The following is a 23,468-nucleotide window of genomic DNA, read 5'->3' as shown; positions in this document are numbered from 1 at the left end:
TATTGTAAAGGCTATTGTTTTGTACTACATTATTTCATACCTTTGCCAAAAAATCACCATAAAAGTTTCCATTGACTATTAAAATTTATTCTATTGGTCTACATGAATTTAGCCTTAATGCCAGTTCAGGTTTAATAGGTGTTATTTTGTAATAAAAATGCATACCTGTCTATTTAAATCACAAGATTTAGTTATGCTATTTAAATTAAATGGATACAAATAGGAAAGGAGCAAGTCAAATTATTGCTGTTTATAGATGACATGATCCTATATACAGGGAAACCAAAGACTCCACAAAGAGACTGCTGGATATCTATTTACTATAGCAGCATATTCCTGTTGAATTGATTCCTTAATCATTACATACTGACCTCCTTTGTCTCTTTTAACAGGTTATGTGTTAAATTCTATTTTGTCTGTATGGCATGGCTACCCCAGCTTGTTTTTGCTTTCCAATAACATAGAATATATATTTTTCTATCCTTTCACTTTAAGTCTGTATGTATATTTGTTGTTGAAATGTGTTTCTTGTAGGCAACAAATAGATACGTCTTGATTTTTTTAATCCATTCAGCCAATCTGTTTCTTGTTTCTTTGTTAGTGGTTTTATTTATTTTTGGAGAGGTAGAATTACAGACAGAGAGAGGGAGAAATAGAAAGAAAGGTCTTCCATCTTCTGGTTCACTCCCCATATGGCTGCAATGGCTGGAGCTGAGCCAATTTGAAGCCAGAAGCCAGAAGCTTCTTCTGGGTCTCCTAAGTGCATTTAAGGGCCCAAGCACTTGGGCCATCTTCTCCTGCTTTCCCATGGCATATGGAGAGCTGGATTGGAAGAGGAGCAGCTGGGACTAGAACCAGTGGCCATATGGGAAGCCAGTGCTACAGGAGGAGGCTTAGCCCACTACACCACAGCACCAGCCCCCAATCTGTATCTTTACAGATACAGAATTAGAATTAGGCAATTTACAATCACGATTATTATTAAGTAATGACTAGCTCCTACCATTTTCCATAAATATACCAATTATTTGTTTTGGATTTTCTTTGCACTTTTACTAGGAGGTTTTATGCCTTCACATTCTTTCATAATGATGACTATAATTCTCTGTTTCTGTGTGTAGCACATCCTTAAGAATCATTTGTAAAGCACTTGTAAGGACAAGTGGTGACAAATTCATTTGATTTCTGTTTGTTTTGGAGGGCTTTATTTCACTTTCATTTATAAATGAGAAATTTGCAGGGTATAGTATTCTGGGTTGACAGTTTCTTTCTTTTAGAAGTTGCACTGCATCTCTCCATTCTCTCCTACCCTGTAGGGGTTCTGATGAGAAATCAGCTGTTAGTCTTATTGGAAATCCTCTGAAAGTAACCTGAAATTTCTCTCATGGACATTTTAGAATCTTTTCTTCAAGTTTTGAAATTTCACTATGTTTCATGATGAGATAATTCTGATCATGTCTATTAGGAGTTCTATGTGCTTCCTATACTTGGATGCCTCATCTTTCTCTAAATTAGATATGTTTTCTGCTATTACTTTACTGAATAGGCCTTCTAAAATATTCTCCCTTTCAATGCCTTCAGGAAGTCTTTACATGTACGTTTATTCATTTAATACTTTTCCATAAATGTCAAACAATATTTTCAGTTCTATTTATTCTAATTTTTTGTCTGACTGAATTATTTTAAAGGATTTGTATTCTAGCACAGATATTCTCTCTTCTACTTCATGAAGTCTTGTGTTGAGCCTTCTTCAATATTTTCTACTTGACATATTGAATTAATTATTTCTAATATTTCACTTTAATTTGTCTTCAATATATCTCTTGGCAAATTTTTCAACCATATTGTGTATGGATTTATTTATCTCAAAATTTTGTTTCTACATGTTCTGAGTAATCTTACAATCATTATTTTGAATTCATTTTTCTGGCATTTCATCAATCTCTTTGTTTTCACATTATAATAGTGAAGTGTTGTTGAATTCTTCTGAAGAGTCACATTGTCTTCTCGTTCTTGTTTCTTGACTTTCTGTGTTTATTTGTAGGCATTTATGGAAATACTTATTGGTTTTCTCTTCTGATGGCTTTTCTCTTTGAACTATGTCTCTTTGACTGAGTGGGTTATTTGCTCCTTCTGTGGATATCCAGAGGCATGTGCTGGGTGGGGCCACAGATCTCTGGTCAGTGCTCAAGTGTTGAGTGAGGTTACAGGGTGACACCCAAGTCAGGAAGGATAGGTCTCCTCTATTGTCAGCTGAGTGGGAGGGTATGATAATCTCTTATGGCATAAGCACAGTGTCTCCTCCTCTGTTCCATGGTGATTAATACCTGTGGTTAGCCCATAGTGGCTACAACCCCCAGCTATGCAGATGCATGAACTGCACAAACGATCTATGGTGTCCTCAGTGTGAGCATGGGATCCTTGGCAAATACCCTCTCTAGGCAGTCAAGGAGCTCTAAGCCTCTGAGGCAAGGGGCAGTGATGGCCAGAGACTCAGATACACCCCATGCCCTATCATGCAGTAACAGAATTCTCACAGTCATAACATGCAAGGCTCCCATGGTCACAGGGTGCTAGGGATTTACTCTCAGTCCCATGTGCCATCCTGTCCATGGAGAAAATAAAGGCATTCCCAAAGTCAGATGCATTTGACTGCTCCTCCTTGAAAATCTGAACACCACAGCCTGTGATAGCAAGGGGGATGTGAGTGCCTCAACAACCCTAAGTGGGTGCACCACCCACTGCTAAATCTCTAGACCAGACTAAGCATCAATGGGGAACATGGATTTATCCCTTGGATAAAATTCCCTAGCCCCATGTGCCGAATCTGCTAAAGTCTCTTCTGGATTTATGACGTGCTTTCTTCCTTCTGGTCATAGGAATCCTCGTGAAGGGATGCTTTTCTTTCACAAGATTACCAGCTCCCAGCTGCAAGAGTTGTGTGTGGTGTTCCTGTTCACTGCTGCATGTTTTTGCTGTCCACAATGTTCCATGGCATCTCTCTCCTTTCTGTAAAATTTCCACTGCAAACTTCTTTCAACCTCTCCTGGAGAATGCATGTCCTTTGCTCTACTTCTGCTACTTTCTCCTTGTCAAAGTCAGCACATTTCCCTATTCAGCCATATTGGAATCTCCTTGCTTTCCTTCAACAAAATAAATGTCAGACTGCATTGGATTTGATTCAGATGGTGAAAGTAGGTCTTCTATATACTCAATAGATATATTTTCACCTGAACAGTTTTCCAGGGCCCTCATTTAGATGATGAATTTAAAGCATTCAGGGATTCACTATTTTGTAACCAGCTTACTTGTGAAAGATTCGTGTTCTCCATGTAAATGTGGTGATTCCCCTAAGTAAGATTTGTTGGTCCTCTAGTATATTTTTCAAAAATATTTATTAATTTACTTGAAAGTCAGAGTTACACACACACACACACACACACAGAGAGAGAGAGAGAGAGAGAGAGAGAGAGAGAAAGGTCTTGGGCCTGGCACTGTGGCTTACTTGGTTGGTCCTCCGCCTGTGGCGCCAGCATCCCATATGGGCACCGGGTTCTAGTCCCAGTTGCTCCTCCTCCAGTCCAGCTCTCTGCTGCAGTCCAGGAGGGCAGTGGAGGATGGCCCAAGTGCTTGGGCCCCTGCACCCACATGGGAGACCAGGAAGAGGCACCTGGCTCCTGGCTCCTGGCTCCAGGCTTCAGATCGGCACAGCACCGGCCTTAGTGGCCATTTGGGGAGTGAACTAACAGAAGGAAGACCTTTCTCTCTCTCTCTCTCTCTCTCTCTCTCTCTCTCTCTCTCTAACGCTATCTGCTAAATAAGAGAGAGAGAGAGAGAGAGAGAGAGAGAGAAGTCTTCCATCTGTGCATTCACTCCCAAATTGGCTGCAATGTCTGGAGCTGCTCCAGTCCGAAGCCAGGAGCCAAAAGCTTCTTCCAGGTCTCCCATTTGGGTGCAGGGGCTCAAGGACTTGGTCCATCTTCTACTGCTTTCCTAGGCCATAGCAGAGAGCTGGATCATAAGTGGAGCAGCTGGCACTCAAACCGGCACCAAAATGGGAGGCCGGCACTGAAGGCAGCCGCTTTACCCATTACGCCACAGTAACAGCCCCCTCCAGTATATTCTTTACATTTTTTAACTTATGTCATGTGCTATTAAAGCCAGTTCTTTTTTTGTAGTGTGAATTTAACTTCATTTTCTTGAGTAGTTCCCTCAGTAAATATCTCAGAAGAATATTGAGTAGACTGGAAAAAATGGAAATTATTTTTATTCCTAAACTTACAAATAAAGCCTAGAATCTTTCACTATTCCATGTGATTTTGGCTGTAGGTTTTCATATTAGATTTTTCAGGAGATCTCATGAGTTTCTTGGAATGTTATCACTAATGTGTATGAATATGTCTGATGATTTTCTTTGACTGATAAAATTATCATTGTGCTCCTTAATTTAAGTGATATTTTTCTTTACTTTAATTGTCTTTGATAGTCTGAAGCATGGAATTTGAAAAACAAAACAAAATTATTGATCATAATAATGTATAATAATTTTTATATTTTACTGGATCCAGCATGTCAACATCTGTAAGGTTCTTGTGTGTGTTCATGTGGAATATTGGTCCAATATCTTCTTGACTTGTAATGCTTTGTAAAATGTATTTATTTATTTGAAAGGTGGGAAAGAGGGAGGGAGGGAAGGGGAGAGAGAGAGAGAGAATCTTCTATCTACTGGTTCACTCCCCAAATGGCTATAATGGACTGCTCTGGGTCAAGCCAAGATGAGGAGTCTGGAATTCCATCTGTGTCTCTCATGTAGATTTCAGAGGATCAGGTTTTTTAGACATCATCCACTGCATTCTAGGTACACTAGCAAGGAGCTGGGTCAGAATCAGAAAAGCCATAACATGAACTCGCACTCTGATATGGGATGCTAGTCTCACACACAGCACCTTAACTGGCTGCACAACAAAGTGACTTGTGATGCTTTTGTCCAGCTTTGGTATCATGGTAATATTGGCCAAATACAATGAATTAGGGAGTCTAAGCTATTCTATTTTTGGATACTTTTTTTTCCACAAAAAATGGCTATTAAATTTTCATTAAATGTTAAAATTCACCATTTAAATATTTGACTTTGAAATTTTGGGGAGAAATACTTTAATATTTAATTGTTTATTGAGTATAAATTTTTCATATGTGTATTTGCTTCTCCATGCACTCTATTTCTTTTTTAAAATTAATTAATTTATTTGAAAGTCAGAGTTACACAGAGAGAGAAGGAAAGGCAGAGAGAGAGAAGTCTTCCATCCACTGTTTCACAATGGCCTGAGCTGTGCTGAGCCGAAGCCAGGAGCCAGGAGCTTCTTCCAGTTCTCCGACATGGGTGCAGGGGCCCAAGGACTTGGGCCATCTTCTACTGCTTTGCCAGGCTATAGCAGAGAACTGGATTGGAAGCGGAGCAGCCAGGACTTGAACTGGTGCCCATATGGGATGCCAGGGCTGCAGATCAGGGCTTTAACCCACTATGCCACAGCACCGGTCCATACTCTATTTCTTTAAAAATAAAAACACCCTTTTACTCATGTATTTTATATCATAGTTTCTAATTATCTTATTAGCAATTCTGACCTCATAGGCAACCATATTTTTCTTCTGCAATGTACTCCCATATATTCCCAGTATATGGAACATCCTTGGGGTAATCATTATGGTTACAAGATCCTTATTACACTTACTACCTAAAATGATCCAGCTTCTCACAGTTTAGTTACTGTTTCAGAAATTCCTTGTGTGATTTACAATGATCATAGCAGAAGAATTGTCACTACTGTAATAGAAAAAAATTATTTAGGAACACTAATGGTTTAGGAATTACTAAATACTACTGTATTTAGGAATCACTAATGTAATAGAAAAAAAGAAAAAATTTATTTAGGAACACATGTAAAATTTCTTGTTGTTAAAAACAACTCACATTTTACAATAAGTTGGGTTAAAATTCTCAGAGAAATATGAAATATTTCACAGGGAGCTATACATTTTAAAGAACAAATATTTCTATCACATTGTGAATTAGTTCAGAGTTGATGTGGTACTAGGTGAATAAAAATTAAATTAATAAAAAGCAAGTAAAATTCCAACCCAGATACGTCAAAAATTTCATAATCCAATATATTTTAAATTAATGGCTGACACAACTAATGAATCTTATATGTGTATTTCTGAATACATTTACTGTGAATAGTTATGATATATAAGAACTAAGATTGAAAGTTTGAGCTGAGGATTCTTCTAATAAATGAATCCTGCTTCTTCCCACCACTGCCTGGTGCTCTCCTTGTGAGAAATCATAGAAACAGACACTCACCCAGGTGAGTCTCCCATGTGAGTCCGTGTGAGATGAGGCCCCATGCTGTGGTTATAGGGAAGGGGTGACATCAGCTCTTTTCCCATCAGGCTCATAACAGTCGCATCACTGATAAAAGCAGGGTAGCCTGATCTTTGGGATCACCGGGAGCAAGATTCACATAAGGAAAACTAAAATTCCCTCATTAGGAGCAGCTGGTTTCCACAATTTCCCATGTGTGGACTCCTTTCCCTAAGCTATGTGTTTCTAGGGTTGCCTTGCTCAAAGTCCTTGCCAATAGATAGAAGCAAAACAGCAACCCTCCCTTTGAAATAAGGAGAAACCAAAACAGATCACTCAAGGTATCCCCACTGCTTTGGGAGACACCAGCTGGGCTCCGCACTTGTTTCCCAGTGGTGTCAGGATCTCAGTAAAATGCAGCAGTACTCCTGTATGAATTAAGAAAATGTTTCATTCACAAAGCTCACTCAGGAAAAGTGATATTTCCTCATGGGAGAATATCCTGGGCTACAGCCCCTGCACTGGGACCTGAATGATGCTTTCCTTTCCCCTGACAACCACCTAACTGAGCGGATCCATTTCTGGAGGACTGAATGTATACATCCATTTTTAGCAGCATAATGAGCTGAGAAATTCGCTGACCTGCTCATGGGCACTTCCTCAGATTTGAACTTCTAGGCTTCCAAGGCAGGGCATCCTACGTACTCACACAGTCATCTCCAATGCACTCACAGTGTTGCTCATTTCACACACTGGGTTGTAAAGAAATGGAATCTTATGAACTAACAAATTCTGTTTCTGTCACACCCACAAATCTCCTCTTTGCCATAATTCCACCTCTGGCAAATCTTTACTCCACTGAACAGCATCAAATCTCTGCCTTGGGTTAGTAATCCCTAACCTTCTGATTCAAAGTGGTAATATTTGTATTTTTTATTTTAAAAAATCTATTTTTGAGAGTGATGATTACAGAGAAATATGAGTGTAGGTAGAGAAGAGGGGAGAGAGAGAGAGAGAGAGAGAGAGTAGGAAAGAGAGACAGTAAAAGAGCTCCCATTGGCTGGTTCACTCTCAAAATGCTTGTAACAACCAGGCTTATGTTGACCCAAAGCTGGGGAGCAGAACTCAATCCAGTTCTCACACGTGAATAGCAGAAAGAAAGTAACTTCAGCAATCACTGTGCCCCACAGGGTGTGCATTTTCAGGAATCTGGTGTCAGGGTCTGGGGTGAGGAATTAATCCCACAGCATGCAAGCCTCTTAATTGCTAAGCTAAATGCATGATATATAGAGCTGTTGCTTTTTTAGCCTACAGAGGAGAGCTACCACGCATAATTTGGGTGTCACTCTGGACTTTTGCCCAGACTTAACAGAGCTCTCTGACCCCACCCAGCACACATCTCTGGATATCCTCTGAAGGTGATGAAAACATCCCTTTGTACCTAGAAGTACATTCCCAAGAACAAACACTTCAGAACAAATATCAACATGCGTTTCTCCTGCTGTGTAAAATAAGCAAAGAAACACAGGAAACATGCACAAGGAAGAAAATATGACTCCCCAAGAAGAACATGATAATGCTTCAATATTAAACTGTGAAGATGAGGTTGAGGAAATGCCTGAAAAGGAATCCAAAAGATTAATTGTAAGATTACTCAAAACATAGAGAAGCAGTTAATGTCATCAAAGTATTGATACCACAAAAATAATTTACAGATTTAATACAATCCTAATCAAAATACCAAATATATTCTTTTCAGATCTTGAAAACAATGTTAAAATTGATATGGAAAGAGAAGAGACCCTGAAGAGTTAAAGCAATCTTAAACCACAAAACCTTAAGCCACAAAAGCTTTGGGCATCACAATATCAGAGTTCAAGATATACCACAGGACAGATATAATCAAATCAAATGTTATGGGGCCGGCGCCGTGGCTCACTTGGTTAATCCTCCGCCTATGGCACCAGCATCCCATATGGGCACTGGATTCTAGTCACAGTTGCTCCTCTTCCAGTCCAGCTCTCTGCAGTGGCCCAGGAGGGCAGTGGAGGATGGCCAAGTGCTTGGGCTTCTGCACCCGCATGGGAGACCAGGAGGAAGCACCTGGCTCCTGGCTTCAGATCGGCACAGCGTCATCTGTCACGGCTATTTGGGGAGTGAACCAATGGAAGGGAGACTTTTCTCTCTGTCTTTCTCTCCCACTGTCTATAAATCTACCTGTCAAATAAACAAAACAAACAAAACAAAACAAGTTATAGTCAGAACAGCTTTGTACTGGCATGGAAATAAACGTGTAGACCAATGGAACAGAATAGGAACCTCATAAATTAATCTATACACCCACAAATAACTAACCTTTGACAAATGAATCGAAATCAATTCCTAGAAAAAGGACTGTCTTCTCAACAAATGTTGCAAGAAATACTGATCTCCTCATAAAGAAGTATGTATGTTACACCTTTTACAATAATCAACACACAAAAGAAATGTATAGGAATGAAACAGAATGTTGTGATAAGATTGTTGTTTTTAGCCCTTATTGATATCCCTGTGGAACTATGCTCTTGTTACTTTTTATTTGTTGAATATTATTGCTAATGTGAATTAAGATTCTGATTTTTAGAGTGGATTTAAATTATGAATTTTGAATTTAAAAAAAATGGAAGGAAGTGGGGAATGAATAGAGGGAGAGATGAAAGGGGATATACTGTTATCTTCTTAGAACTGTACCTATCGGCTGGCGCCACAGCTCACTAGGCTAATCCTCCGCCTTGCGGCGCCGGCACACCAGGTTCTAGTACCGGTCAGGGCGCCAGATTCTGTCCCGGTTGCCCCTCTTCCAGGCCAGCTCTCTGCTGTGGCCAGGGAGTGCAGTGGAGGATGGCCCAAGCGCTTGGGCCCTGCACCCCATGGGAGACCAGGAGAAGTACCTGGCTCCTGCCATCAGATCAGCACGGTGCGCCAGCCGCAGCGCGCCAGCTGCGGTGGCCATTGGAGGGTGGCAAAGGAAGACCTTTCTCTCTGTCTCTCTCTCTCACTGTCCACTCTGCCTGTCAAAAAAAAAAAAAAAAGAACTGTACCTATGATATACATGGGACCTATTTTCTTCATACTAAGAAAAATTTAGAATAAATGAAAAGAAAAAGAAAAAAAACACAGCATTAGCCTGGTGGATACAAAATGGAAACTACAGCATTTGCTTTTGTTTACACCCTTTCCCTCCTCCTCCCTCCCAAAATCTAAAGGTGTGCTTGATGTTATTCTTCTTTTCTTGAACCAAATCTTTAAAATTTACACTCTCTGCTTCTAACTGACCATCATACCCTGGCTCCTTCATAAACTCTGCCTTCTTCCAGAAAAATCTTACCTGTTGGTTTGTAGATGGAAGGCCTCTCTGGGTTTTTGCCTGTAAGAATCAAATAATAAATGAGTACGAGGACTTACCGCTTTCATAGGGGTGAAGAAGATGTAGTTTAGTGTCCAGGCATGAAAATAGTCTCTTGGTGTTTTATTGATGTTTTTGGTTATTTGTAAATCATTTTACAGCATTCTTTAATTCACCAAGTCCTGAAAGATAAACAGGTAGCAAGAATAGAGAACTAACATTCGTGAGTATTTTGTAAAATCTATGTTAAGGAATTAAATGCCTTGCCTCATGTCATTTTATCCCTTAGATTAATTTTGGAGAAAATGCTATCACTAGTTTAAAAACAGGAAACTGAGGCAGAAAAGGTTTATCTAATTTTCCTATGCCAATATATTTAAACATTCTATAAGAAATGACAATCAAAATGTAAAGAATCACTCTTTTGTCTTCTGGCTCAGTTTCTAAAATCTGATTTCTTATAAGCAAAAATTAGTGAGAGAATGGGAGAGTACAGATATTGATAATCTACACTGCAGAGAACCATAGGATTACAAATTGTCTAAAAACAGAATGAGACTCAAGTATCATTACTGCTATTTTTATTTATTTATTTATTTTTAAGGTAAGCAAATTTCATGTATTTCACATATAAGATTTAGGAACAATGTGATATTTCCCACTGTACTTTCTCTTCCACCCATGATCCCACAATTTATCCTCCTTCCTCTCTTATTCCTTCAATTTTTTAAGAAAGATTTATTTATTTTATTTTAAAGGCAGAGTTATAGAGAGGGAGAGGCAGAGAGAGAGAGAGAGAGAGAGAGAGGTGTCTTCCATCAGATGGCTCACTCCCCAGATGGCCACAACGGAGATGTATTGATCCAAACCCAGGAGCCAGGAGCTTCCTTGGGATCGTCCATGTGGCTGTAGGGGCCTAGTACTTGGGCCATCTCCCACTGCTTTCCCAGGCCATAGCAGAGAGCTGGATATGAAGTGGAGCAGCTGGGACTCGAACAATTGCCAATATGGGATGCTGGCACTGCAGGCAGAAGCTTTACCCACAATGCCACAGTACCAGTTCCATCCCTTTCTTAATTTTTACCATGATATACTTTCAATTTACTTTATAGTCATAAGATTAACTCTACACTAAGTAAATAGTTCAACAAATATAAGAAGAAAAAACACTGTTCCTCAACAGTAGAGATAAGGGCTGAAACACTCATTCAGTCTCAAAATGTCAATTTCACTCCTACACATTACATTTTTTGTACTCTATTGTTTACCACAGATCAAGGAAACCATACAGTATTTTTCTCTTTGGGACTGGGTTATTTCACTGAGTATAATGGTTTCCAGTTGCATTCATTTTGTTGCAAAAGACAGGATTTCATTCTTCTTTTATGCTGAGTAGCATTCCATTTAGTACATTTATAAAATATTATATATTATATATAAAGTAGTATACATACATACATATATATGTGTATATATATATATATATATAAAACACTTTCTTTATCCAGTCATCATTGTATGATGGATATCTAGATTGATTCTATTTCTTAGCTATTTGGAATTCAGATGCAATAAATATGGGGATATAGATAACACTTTCATATTCTGATTTCATTTCCCTTGGTTAAATTCCCAGGTGTGGGATTGCTGGGTCATGTGATATATCCATTTTCAGCTTTCTGAAACTAGTTTTCTGTACTAGTTTACATTCCCACCAACAGTGAATTAGGATTCCTTTTTCCCCCACATCCTTGCCAATGATTATTAATTGTTGGTTTTTGTATGAAAGATCTTTATATATTCTGGATATTAATCCTTTATCAGTTTCATAGTTCACAAATATTTTCTGCATTCTATCAGTTATCTCTTCACTTTGGTCAGTGTTTTCTATGCAATGTAGAAGCATCTGAGCTTTAAGTAATCACATTTGTCTGTTTTAGATTTCATTGTCTGTGCTTCTGGGGTCTTTTGCAAGAACTCTTTGCCCATGCCAACATCTTGGAAAGTTTCACTGATGTTCTCATTGAGTAATTTAATGGTATCAGTTGTAGATGTGCTCCATTTTGAGTTGATTTTTATATACGGTGTAAGGTAGGGGTCTTGTTTCATGCTCCTGCATGTAGAGATCCAATTTTTCCAGCACCAACTATTGAAGAGACTTTCCTTGCTTGCCTCAGGGATCGCTTTTTGCTCCTATATCCAAGATTAGTTGGTTGTTGATGCATGGATTGAGTTCTGGAGTTTCGATTCTGTTCCACTGGTGTACATGTCTATTTTGTGCCAGTATAAGGCTGTTTTAATTTTAATTGCCCTAAAGTATTCCTTGAAATCTGGTATTGTGATTCCTCTGGCTTTGTTTTGTTGTTTAAAATTGATTTAGCTATTCTTGTTTCTCATGTTTACTATATAGGTGAAATATAAAAATGATGCATTCTTAGGTTTATGCATGTCCTGTATACTTTAAATTTTTATTTAGAACTAAATAAAACTTAAAATAGGTGGTGCGACCAGCGCCACAGCTCACTAGGCTAATCCTCCGCCTTGAGGCGCTGGCACACAGGGTTCTAGTCCCGGTCAGGGCGCCGGATTCTGTCTTGGTAGCCCCTCTTCCAGGCCAGCTCTCTGCTGTGGCCAGGGAGTGCAGTGGAGGATGGCCCAAGTGCTTGGGCCCTGCACCCCATGGGAGACCAGGAAAAGCACCTGGCTCCTGCCATTGGATCAGCGCGGTGTGCTGGCAGCAGCGCGCCGGCGGTGGCAGCCATTGGAGGGTGAACCAACGGCCAAAGGAAGACCTTTTTCTCTGTCTCTCTCTCTCTCTCTCACTGTCCACTCTGCCTGTCAAAAAAAAAAAAAAGAGGTGGTGCATAACAAATGAAACAGTGCACAGAGGAAAAAGAGACCTATTGAATGGGCACACATGTTTGCAACCAGTATGTGTGATCAGTGGATTGCAAACAAATCATGAGGAATGCCTACAACTCATTAGCACAAAGCCTAATGAGCCAATTTAAAGATGAATCAGGACTTAACTAGACAATTTGTCTTAAGAAGACATACAAATAGCCACAAGTATATAAAGTAATCTCAATATCAATAGCAAATATGAAAATAATCAAAGCTGCACTAAGATACCACCACACACATATAAGGATGACCATTATGTTTTAGAAAGGACAAAATCAAAGTACTAAAGGAGATGTGAATAAATTAACCCTGTTGGCATTGCTGAAGGGAATGTAAAATAGTCAAATTTTTATAAGAATTAATTTAGATGTTATGCAAAAATAATACCAGAATGGTCATATAGTCCTGCAAACCCTATTTTCTATATTTATCCAAAATATTAAAATCAAGACCTGAAAAGGAGATTTAGTTCTATCTTGCTTACTGAGTTTCATTCACAATAGTTAAGAGATGGCTATAATACAAACCTCCATTGGCGGATGAATGGAAAAAGAAAATATTCATAAAGGCAATGAGATATTGTTTAGCCTTAGGAAAGAAGGAAGTCTGGTTAATACACAGATATGTTTGATTCTTGATGATATTATGCTAAAGGAAATAAGTGAGTCACAGAAGGCCAAATTCTGCATCCATCCTCCTACATGAGGTACCTAAAATAACCAAACTTTAGAAAGAGAAAATGCAATGGTGCTTAGCAGGGTAAATGGAAACGGAGATATGCTTGAGTTACGGATCAATGAGCATAGAACTTCAGTCCTAAAGATGAAAGTCTTAAAGCCAATTCTATAGCAATGCACATACATGTAGTTAACAGTACTGTTCTGCACATCTCAAGTTTTTGAAGAAGATAAAGTTCATATTATTTGGCTTAAGGTACAAGGATATAAAAACATATACAATGCAAAAGGAAACCAAAGCAAGCAAGAGTAAATATATTCACATAAAAATAGACATTGAGACAAAAAACAAATATATATAAAGTACATCAGTATGCAATCAATAATGGTCAATTTATCAAGAAGATATGATAATATATGAATATACACATAATTCCAAAATATCCAATACTTATAGCAAACATTAACAGAAATAGAGGAAAGACATGTTAGCATATAATATTACATGGAGAGTTTAACATTCCACTTTCATCTGGTAAAGTAACAACAAAGAAATACAAAAAAAAAAGAGTGAGGTGAGGCCTTAGTCCACACAGCCATTGGGGATGATTATAAAATGTATTTTGTTTCTTATTGTTGAATAACAAGAAAATCTGTCTAAGCAAATTTTACAAAAATAAAAATCCTAGTGTATCATTTCATTTTCAAGGATTTGTTTATTTATTTATTAAATTTGATTTAAATAATACAAACTTCATGCATTTCATATATACAAATTTAGGAACATAGTGATTCCACCCACCCTACTCTACCTCTTCCCTGCACTACCATTCTTTTTCCTCCTTCCTTTCCTATTCCCATTCTTGTTTGTTACAAAGGTCTATTTTCAGTTCACTTCATACTCATAAGATTAACTGTACCCTAAGTAAAAAAGTTCAAAATATAGTATGAAGAAATTAAAAAGCACTGCTCCCTAACAGTCAAGACAAGGGCTGTTCAAAATCATCACATCTCGAAGTGTCAACTTCACTCCTATAGATTACCTTTTAGGTACTCTATTAGTTACCAGAAATCAAAAAGAACATATGGTATTCGAGTTTTTGGGACTCGCTTATTTCACTAACTATAATGGCTTCCAATCGCATCCATTTTGTTGCAAAAGACAGCATTTATTATTATTATCACTGTGTAATATTCAATAGGGTATATATACCATACTTTCTGCATCCAGTCTTCAGTTGATGGCCGACTGGGTTGATTCCATATCTTAGCTATTGTGAATTGAGCTGAAGTAAACATGGGGATATAGGTATGCTAATTTTGTTACTTTTGAAAATTTCCAGGAGTGGGATTGGTGGGTCATAGTATGTCTATATTGAGATTTCTGAGTTATCTCCATATTGTCTTCCACAGAGGCTGCACAAGTTTACATTCCCACAAACAATGGATTAGGGCATCTTTTCCCCCATATTCTCACCAGCATTTGTTGTTTGTTGATTTCTACCACACTGGAATAAAACTGTTGTTGAATAATTACACACATATGTAGAGACTAAACTACATATGACTGAATAAAAATAGTTTTTGGGTTTTTTTTTTTTGACAGGTAGAGTGGACAGTGAGAGAGAGAGACAGAGAGAAAGGTCTTCCTTTGGCCGTTGGTTCACCCTCCAATGGCTGCCACCGCCGGCGCGCTGCTGCTAGCGCACCGCGCTGACCCGATGGCAGGAGCCAGGTACTTCTCCTGGTCTCCCATGGGGTGCAGGGCCCAAGCACTTGGGCCATCCTCCACTGCACTCCCTGGCCACAGCAGAGAGCTGGCCTGGAAGAGGGGCAACCAGGACAGAATCTGGCGCCCTGACCGGGACTAGAACCCTGTGTGCCAGCGCCGCAAGGCAGAGGATTAGCCTAGTGAGCCGCGGCGCCAGCCTTGAATAAAAATAGATCATTGAAGAAATCAAAGAGAAGTCTGTATCCCCATGTTTATAGCAGCTCAACTCACAATAGGTTCTATATGGAATCAATCCAAATGTCTGTCAACTGATAGCTGCATAAAGAAATTATATCTGCATGGTTATGGCGTAAAATGTATTTTTTTTCTTTTTGACAGGCAGTTAGACAGTGAGAGAGAGAGAGACAGAGACAAAGGTCTTCCTTTCATTGGTTCACCCCCCAAGTGGCCGCTATGGCTGGCACTGCGCTGATCTGAAGCCAGCAGCCAGATGCTTCCTCCTGGTCTCCCATGTGGGTGCAGGACGCAAGGACTTGGGTCATCCTCCACTGCCCTCCTGGGCCACAGCAGAGAGCTGGACTGGAAGAGGGGCAACCGGGACAGAATCCAGCGTCCCAATGGGGTCTAGAACCCCAGGGTGCTGGTGCATGGCACCAGTCTATAAAATGTATTTCTTACTGTGGTTTCACTGTTCAAAGAAATTCCAGAATCACTGCTGTAAGGGGCAAGGAAGTCCACTTTCACCCTCCCGCCTTCTCTCCACCTTGAACTCCCATAACTTGGTGCTAGTACTTTTCAGGAAATCTGGGCGAGAGAGAGCATGTCAGGAGCTGAGGTGGAAAGTAATGAGCACAACGCAACAGCCCCTGACACTGCCCTGGAGCTGGGGATAGAGTCAGAACACTAAAAATACTTCCAGCCCTCCTCATTCTGAATGAGAGCAGAACCACCTTAGACAGTGCGTGATGAACCAGACATACTGAGTATCCAGTTCTCCTACCTCCTCTTTATTCCGTGTAGCTTTCAAAGAGTAATCAGAAAGCAGCACCAGGAGGGACAGACTAAGCCAGTGGGGTGAAGCACCTTCCCCTGGCCAATAGTGAGGGGTGGGATGAGGGGCGGGGGGCCCTTACTGGTGAGGAGTTTGCACAGGAGACCTTCACCATTGGATGGTGTCATGGGGTCAGGAGGATGAGGCGCCTCTGGAGGAAGGGGAATCAGTGCTATAAACCGGGGAGTCCTGCACGCTGTGTCTACAGAGAAGCCTCACCACAGGGCAAAGAGGATCTTGTCTGGATGGTGGCGAAAAGGAGAAACAAGCAGAAGACGAACGTTCCTGCCTCTTGGAACACCTGTCCCAGGTTGCCAGTCCAGTCTAAGCCAGAGGAATGGCCGCCGCCTCTGGGTCAGCAGCACCTGATTCTCCATGAACTTGGCTTGCGCTGAGGGCCTTTGTTCCAGGGCACAGCACAGCTTCCGGGGCTCTGATGGAGAGGAAGGTGAGAGCGATGTCCTGAGAGAGGAGAAAGATGAAGAAGACGGCGAGCAGGATGACAAGGAGGCAGAGGGAAGCCAGAATTTCCTACAGCAGCCTGGGCCGCCTCTGTTGCAGGGGGCGCAGCAAGGCAAGGTCGCTTATCCCCCAAAAGTGCACGGAAAGCAGCGGCAACTGCAGCGACCTCTCACAGGTTGGCCCCAAGTTCGAAGCACCAACGAGGTCTGTGGCAGCCCCAGGGGAATTCCCCTGTGCACCAGGCACAACTGGCACTGCAGCAGGTGACAGTAACTCCACGGGGTCATCGGCAGGCTGGGCACCCTCCCTGTACCCTAACCCCTCACCCCTTTCAGGATACTGTAGTTGCTGAAGGAGGGGCATCCTCCCCTGCTATAGCGACCCCGGGCCTTTGCTTTCCTTCCAAGGCCTGGAACCCTGCGAGGTTTGCACCACCCTCAAGGCATTGGGGGCTGCCACGTCTGTGCCTCCAGTCTTCCTCAGATGGTCCACTTAGGCCTGGGCAGACAGCAGCAGGTAGCGAAGGTGATGCGGGTGCAGCAGGGCACATGGGCGGCTCCCACGGACCATGCGGGGAAAGCTCCCAGGACAGGCGGTGGTGCGGCCCCGGGTCCCAGGGAGGAGGCCCAGGTGTGGGCCATTCAGAGTGGTGGGCACTGCAGGCAAGGGGAAGGGGTGGTGCTGGTGTGCCCCAGCGGGCAGCTGGTGACGCTTGAAATGCGACAATGTGCAGGAAGCTGCATTGTCCAACATGTCCTGAGAGGCTGGGTCCAGGTTCCAATAGTTGCCCTTGTCTGAGTGGCCTGGCTCACGGGGATCTTGATGAAGCAATCCTTGAAGGAGAGGTTGTGGGGGATGCTGTTCTGCCAGGCTGGGAACTTGCAGCTGTAGTAGCGGAAGCGGCCGCTGATGAAGGCCCAGATGCCATCCAGAGTGAGGCGCTTGTGCAGGCTAAGTAAGACGGCCATGGTGATAAGCACGATGTATGAGTAGGGCAGCTTGGCGCTGTCCGCTTGTTGCACATGTAGGCAGCCAATGCGGCCGCGTGGACCTTTCAGCAGCAGCAGCAGCGGGAGGAAGAGAATTCTCAGCGCCGCCGGCTCAGTTCCCAGCGACAACGCGCTGCTGGGCCAGCACTTGTCCGCAGCCATGGCGCTGCTGGACTGTCAGTGCGCGGAAGGAAGAGGGCTCGAAACTAATCTCGCTGGCCGCTCCTTCCATCGGAGAAGGGGCCTCGCCGGCCTTCTGAGTAGGATCAAGCCGCTGCCCCCTTGCAGACCCCGCAGGGAGCACCTGGAGACTGCGGGGAGCTGACTCACAGATCAGCTCTCCTTGCCCCCAGACGGGGCGCACACCACTCAGCATAGCCAGGACCGGATGTGCGTGTCTGAATCCCGCAGCGGGGGCAAAAGCTGTTTTTGTTTTTTGCAAAAATCACTGGAGCATCAGCTGCAGACCCTTTAAAGACAACGTGAGGGCAACGTTTGAAGGATGTAGGTCTCGCCTTTTCTTTTCCCACCTTCAGTTGTGGCTTCCATAGCCTTTTGATTTGCACATTTCCCATGGAATTACGAACGCCAGTGCAGTATTTCGTTCCGGTGTTGAAACCAAGAAGTCTCCAGTGCAAAACACCTTGCCCCGTCTTCACTTCCCACGGCTGCAAGTACTTCTTTGGAGCCAAGTGCAAAATGCTTATGCCCTCTGTGCCACTTAACACAAGTTCAATTTTAATTTCGGGATGTTTATTTCTTGTCGGTGTGTCTGATTGCCATCTTTCACGGAGACGTGTTGACAATATGCCTAGCTACATAGAAGAAAAAAAATGCTACACACAAAAAAAGAAATTATGCAATATATGCACAATGGAATACTACTCAGGCATAGAAATTAATGAAATCCTCTTTTGTAACAAGATGGATGCAACTGGAGGCCATTATGTTCACTAAAATACGACAGTCCTAAAAAGACAAATATATGTTTTTCCTGATTTGTTTTAAATAATATACAGAGTACAAAAAAGTAAGGTATATGTATGAAATTGACATTTTGAAATTTGATTAGTCCTTGTTTATAGCCCTTATATATACTCCTTAGGAACAGTGTTTTTCAACTTACTAGTTGTTGAAATCTGTATTTGGATGGGGATTAAGCTTGTGATTTTAAGGAAAATTGAAAGCATGTCATTGTAAAAACATATATATGTGTGTGTGTGTATATATATATGAAGAGTGGGCAGGAATTAAGGAGGAAGGGAGATTATGGTAGGAATTATCATTATGCCTTAAAACTGTGTATATAAAGTATATGAGATTATTTCCATCTTAAAATAAAGAAAGAACATTAAAAATTAAAATGCAATATGTCAAATCTTTTGGGGTAAAACAAAAGCAAAAATAAGCAGAAATTTATAGCAATAAGAACCAAGACATAAGGAAAAAACTTTCAGAAAAAAACAAAAAACTAACAAATCATCTCAAGAACCCAGAAAAGTAAGAACTATCTGAAACCTAAATTCATAAAATAAATATTTATTACCCAAAAAATTAATGAAAGAAATAGAATCCAGAGATCACCCCTTGACCCTCAAGCCTACTCCCACCCACCTAAGCACCTAGCTCCTCACCTGAGGGCCAAGGTCATGCTGGTTCTCCCAGGGGGACTGCAGTGTCACTACAACCTCTGCATGTGTCCCTGGCCACATGGAGCAGTACCACCAAAGCAAAGAAATAAAGATTTCAACACATTTGCTTATGGAAGCAGGCACTGTCCTGAGCACACTGGTGCCACTCAGCACACATTTCTGGATGTAGCAGACAGTTGACTAAGACACAGAAACATATTTCAAAGATTAAAGCCCTCAGAGAAGACCAACAATTATTTCCACAAATGCCTAAAAATAAATGAATAATAGAAACAAGAACAAGAAGGAAAACAGCACACCAATATTGGAATGTGAAGGCAAAGAGATTGAGGAAATTTCTGAAAAGGAATTCAAAAGAATGATCATAACATCACTCAAAGACACAGAGAAGTCATTACAGGAGTTAAAAAAAATCCCTACATGACATGTGTGAGAAATTCTGCTTGTAGGTGGATATATTGAGGAGAAATCAAAATTAAATATTGGAAAGGAATTGTTCAATATGTCAAATAATAAATGCACTAGAAAACTTTATTGTCAGACTAAATGAGGCAGAAAAAAATTACCAGATACAGAAGAGAGATCCTTGAAATATCTGAGAAATATAAGAAGAAAAAGAAGAAGAAAATTAGAAAAAATGAAAATAGTGATTGAGATTGATGATATAGTATCAACTAACCAAGCATATATGTCTAAGGATTTCCTGAAGGTGTGCATATAGACAGTGGATTATAAGACCCATTCAGTGAAATACCAGCAGAAAACTTGCCCGATTTGGAGAAACAGGGATATCCAAACACAGGAAATACATAAAACTTCCAATCATGATCAGAAATGAACTCAACCACAACTTTAGAAATTAAAACTTAAACAAAAGATCCTAAAACATACATGAGAGAAACACCAGATTACCATCAAAGGATCTCCAATATGATTGACAGCTGACTTCTCATCAGAAACCCTACAGTGTAGCAGAGAATAAAAAGATATAGTTCAGGGGCTGGCACTGTGGTGTAGCAGGTAAAGCTGCCACCTGCCGTACCAGCATCCCATAAGGGTGCCAGTTCGAGTCCCAGCTATTCCACTTCTGATCCAGCTCTCTGCTGTGGCCTGGGAAAGCAGTAGAAGATGGCCCAAGTCCTTGAGCCCCTGCACCCACTTGGGAGAGTCAGAAGAAGCTCCTGGCTCCTGGCTTTAGATTGGTGCAGCTCCAGCTGTTGCAGCCAATTGAGGAGTGAATCAGAGAATGGAAGACCTCTCTCTCTCTCTCTCTGTCTCTCTCTCTCCCTCTCCTTCTCTCTCTGTGTAACTCCAACTTTTAAATTAATAAATAAATATAAAAAAGAAATATATAGTTCAAATTCTAAAAGAAATTTTAAAAAAACCTGTCAACCCGAAATACTGTACCCAGTGAAGCTCTCATTGAAAATGAAGGTTAAATAAAAACCTTCCAAAATAAATAGAAATTGAAAGACATTGTAACCACTCATCCAGTTCTACAAATAATACTTGTGTATGTGCTACATACATCAACAGAAATAATGTGAAGGCAGAAAATCTCCTAGTAAATGTACAAAGAAAATCCAAAACAAATAATCAAGATATTTATGAAAAATGGCAGTACCTAAGTGATAATTACCTATGGAATGCATGGAATCTGTTCTCTTTATATTAATAACAAGAAAGAGAAAAATAAATATCTTGATTACAAAAACATGATTGGCTTAAAACATTAAAAAAGAAGATCCATCTATTTGTTGCATACAAAAAAAACACACCTCGTCAACAAATATACAGACAGAATGAAAGTAAAAAAAAAAAATAGAAAAAATCCAATAGTAATGGAAAGCAAAAATGAGCAGAAGCAATGATCCTAATGCCAGACAAAATATAATTTAAGATAAACTCGCCGATCAGGGAGAACATATGGTATTTGTCCCTTTGGAACTGGCTTATTTCACTCAGCATAATGCTTTCCAAATTCCTAACAGGGATCACTTTTCAGTTAAAATTTAAACACCTAAGAATAATTGTGTGTTAATTACAGAGTTCAACCAATCGTACTAGAACAAAAACAATACTAAAATGGATAAAGTATTACATTGTACATCAACCGTCAGGACAAGAGCTGATCAAGTCACTGTTTCTCATAGTGTCCATTTCACTTCAATAAGCTTCCCCTTTGGTGCTCAGTTAGTTGTCGCCACTCAGGGAGAACATATGATATTTGTCCCTTTGGGACTGGCTTATTTCACTCAGCATAATGTTTTCCAAATTCCTCCATCTTGTTGCAAATGACCGGGTTTCATTTTCGTTGTTTTTGACTGCTGTATAGTATTCTATAGAGTACATGTCCCATAATTTCTTTATCCAGTCTACTGTTGATGGGCATTTGGGTTGGTTCCAGGTCTTGGCTATTGTGAATTGAGCTGCAATAAACATTAAGGTGCAGATAGCTTTTTTGTTTGCCAATTTCATTTCCTTTGGGTAAAGGAGGGTGGGAGGGTAGTTATGGGGGGGGAAGCCATTGTAATCCATAAACTGTACTTTGGAAATTTATATTCATTAAATAAAAGTTAAAAAAAAAGAAAGACCAAAAAATAAAAAGAGATAAACTCTGTTAAAATACACAAAGAAAGGCATTATGTAATGATTACAGGATCAATTCAATGGGAAGATGTGACTATAATTAATGGACATGCACACAAGGCCAGGGTGCCTGGATATTTCAAACAAGTATTATTGTTTCTAAAAGGAGACATGGTTCCAACCAACCAAAATAAAGTCACAAATCATAAAATCAGAGTTGAAAATGGGGTGTTACAACTGATACCACAGACATAAAAAGAATCATCAGGAATTATTACAAACAATTTTACATCAACAAATTGGAAAATATATAGGAAGTAGTTTTCTGGACACATACAATCTACCAAAATTGAATATTGAAGACATGGAAAATATGACAGGCCAATTATCAAGAAGGCAATTGAGCCAATAATAAAAATCCTCCTAACAAAGAAAAGCATGGGACAAGAAAGCTTTTCTACTGAATTCTACAAGACTTGTAAAGAACTAATCCCAATTCATGTCATACTATTCAAAACAATTAAAAAGAAAATCTCACCAAATACTTTACGAGGCCCCAATACCTTAATTCCAGACTAGATAAAAATAAAATAAAGAGAACTCTGAAAGACACTGGCATAGGCCAAGATTTCTTGGATAAGACCCCAAAAGCACAGGCAATAAAGAGAAAAAATGGACAAATGGGATTACATAAACTAAGAAGCTTATGTAGGGCAAAGGTAACATTCAACAAAGTGCAAAGGCAATCCACAGAATGGGAAAACATATTTGCAAACTCTTCAGCTAATAAAAGATTAATATCCAGTATCTATAAAGAGCTGAAGAAAGTCAACAAAACAAACAGTTCTGCAAAGAAATGGGCTAATGATATGAACATGCATTTTTAAAGGATAAAATACAAATGGCCAATAGATACATGAAAAGATGTTCAGGATCACTAGCCATTATTGAAGTGCAAATAAAATCTAAATGAGGTGATTTTGTTTTGTTTTGTTTTGTTTTTCTACACCTGCAAAGTTGAGGTGATCGCTGCTGCTCTCAGCACCTCTCCATGCTGCCCAAGGACAAAAAGGAAAAGAAGGTGCCGAAAGGCAGTTAAGAAATGTTCTGACCCCATGAACAAGAATGGAGGCCAAGGCCAAAAAGAAGTGGTCTAAAGGTAAAGTTCAGGACAAGCTCAATAACCCAATTTTATTTGACAAAGCTACTTATAACAAGCTCTGTTAGGAAGTTCCCAACTACAAGCTCGTAAACCCTGCTGTGGCCTCTGAAAGACTGAAGATCCAGGGGTCCCTGGCCAGGGCAGCGCTGTAGGAGCTTCTGAGTAAAGGGTTTATCAATTGGTTTCAAAGCACTGAGCTCAAGTAATTTACACCAGTAATACCAAGGGTGGAGATGTACCTGCAGGTCCAATGAACTGGAAAAATTGGAAAAATAGAACTTTATTAAATTAAAAATAATGAGATTTCACTGCACTCCAGTTAGAATGGCTCTTATACAGAAATCAAAAAATTACAAATAGTAGAGAGGATGTACATGTTGGTGGAAAGTCCGTATGGAGATTTCTCAAAAACCTGCTAATAGATCTATCCCATTACTGGTAATTTATCAAAAGAAAATGAAATCAGTATATGAAAGTAATTTTTACCACCATGTTTATAGC

The 23,468-nt window shown here is 40.2% G+C and overlaps 2 pseudogenes; one reads left to right on the top strand and one right to left on the bottom strand.

The window, feature by feature from the left end:
• Positions 1-16,697: 16,697 nt before the first annotated feature.
• On the bottom strand, positions 16,698-17,726 carry LOC103346832 (forkhead box protein D4-like 1; annotated as a pseudogene).
• A 5,130-nt stretch (positions 17,727-22,856) lies between these two features.
• On the top strand, positions 22,857-23,259 carry LOC149120578 (small ribosomal subunit protein eS25 pseudogene; annotated as a pseudogene).
• Positions 23,260-23,468: the final 209 nt, after the last annotated feature.

Source organism: Oryctolagus cuniculus, chromosome 19, assembly GCF_051225735.1.
Source record: "Oryctolagus cuniculus isolate XC-2025 breed Fujian yellow rabbit chromosome 19, ASM5122573v1, whole genome shotgun sequence".
NCBI lineage: Eukaryota > Metazoa > Chordata > Mammalia > Lagomorpha > Leporidae > Oryctolagus > Oryctolagus cuniculus.
This window is presented reverse-complemented; position numbering and strand designations above follow the sequence as displayed.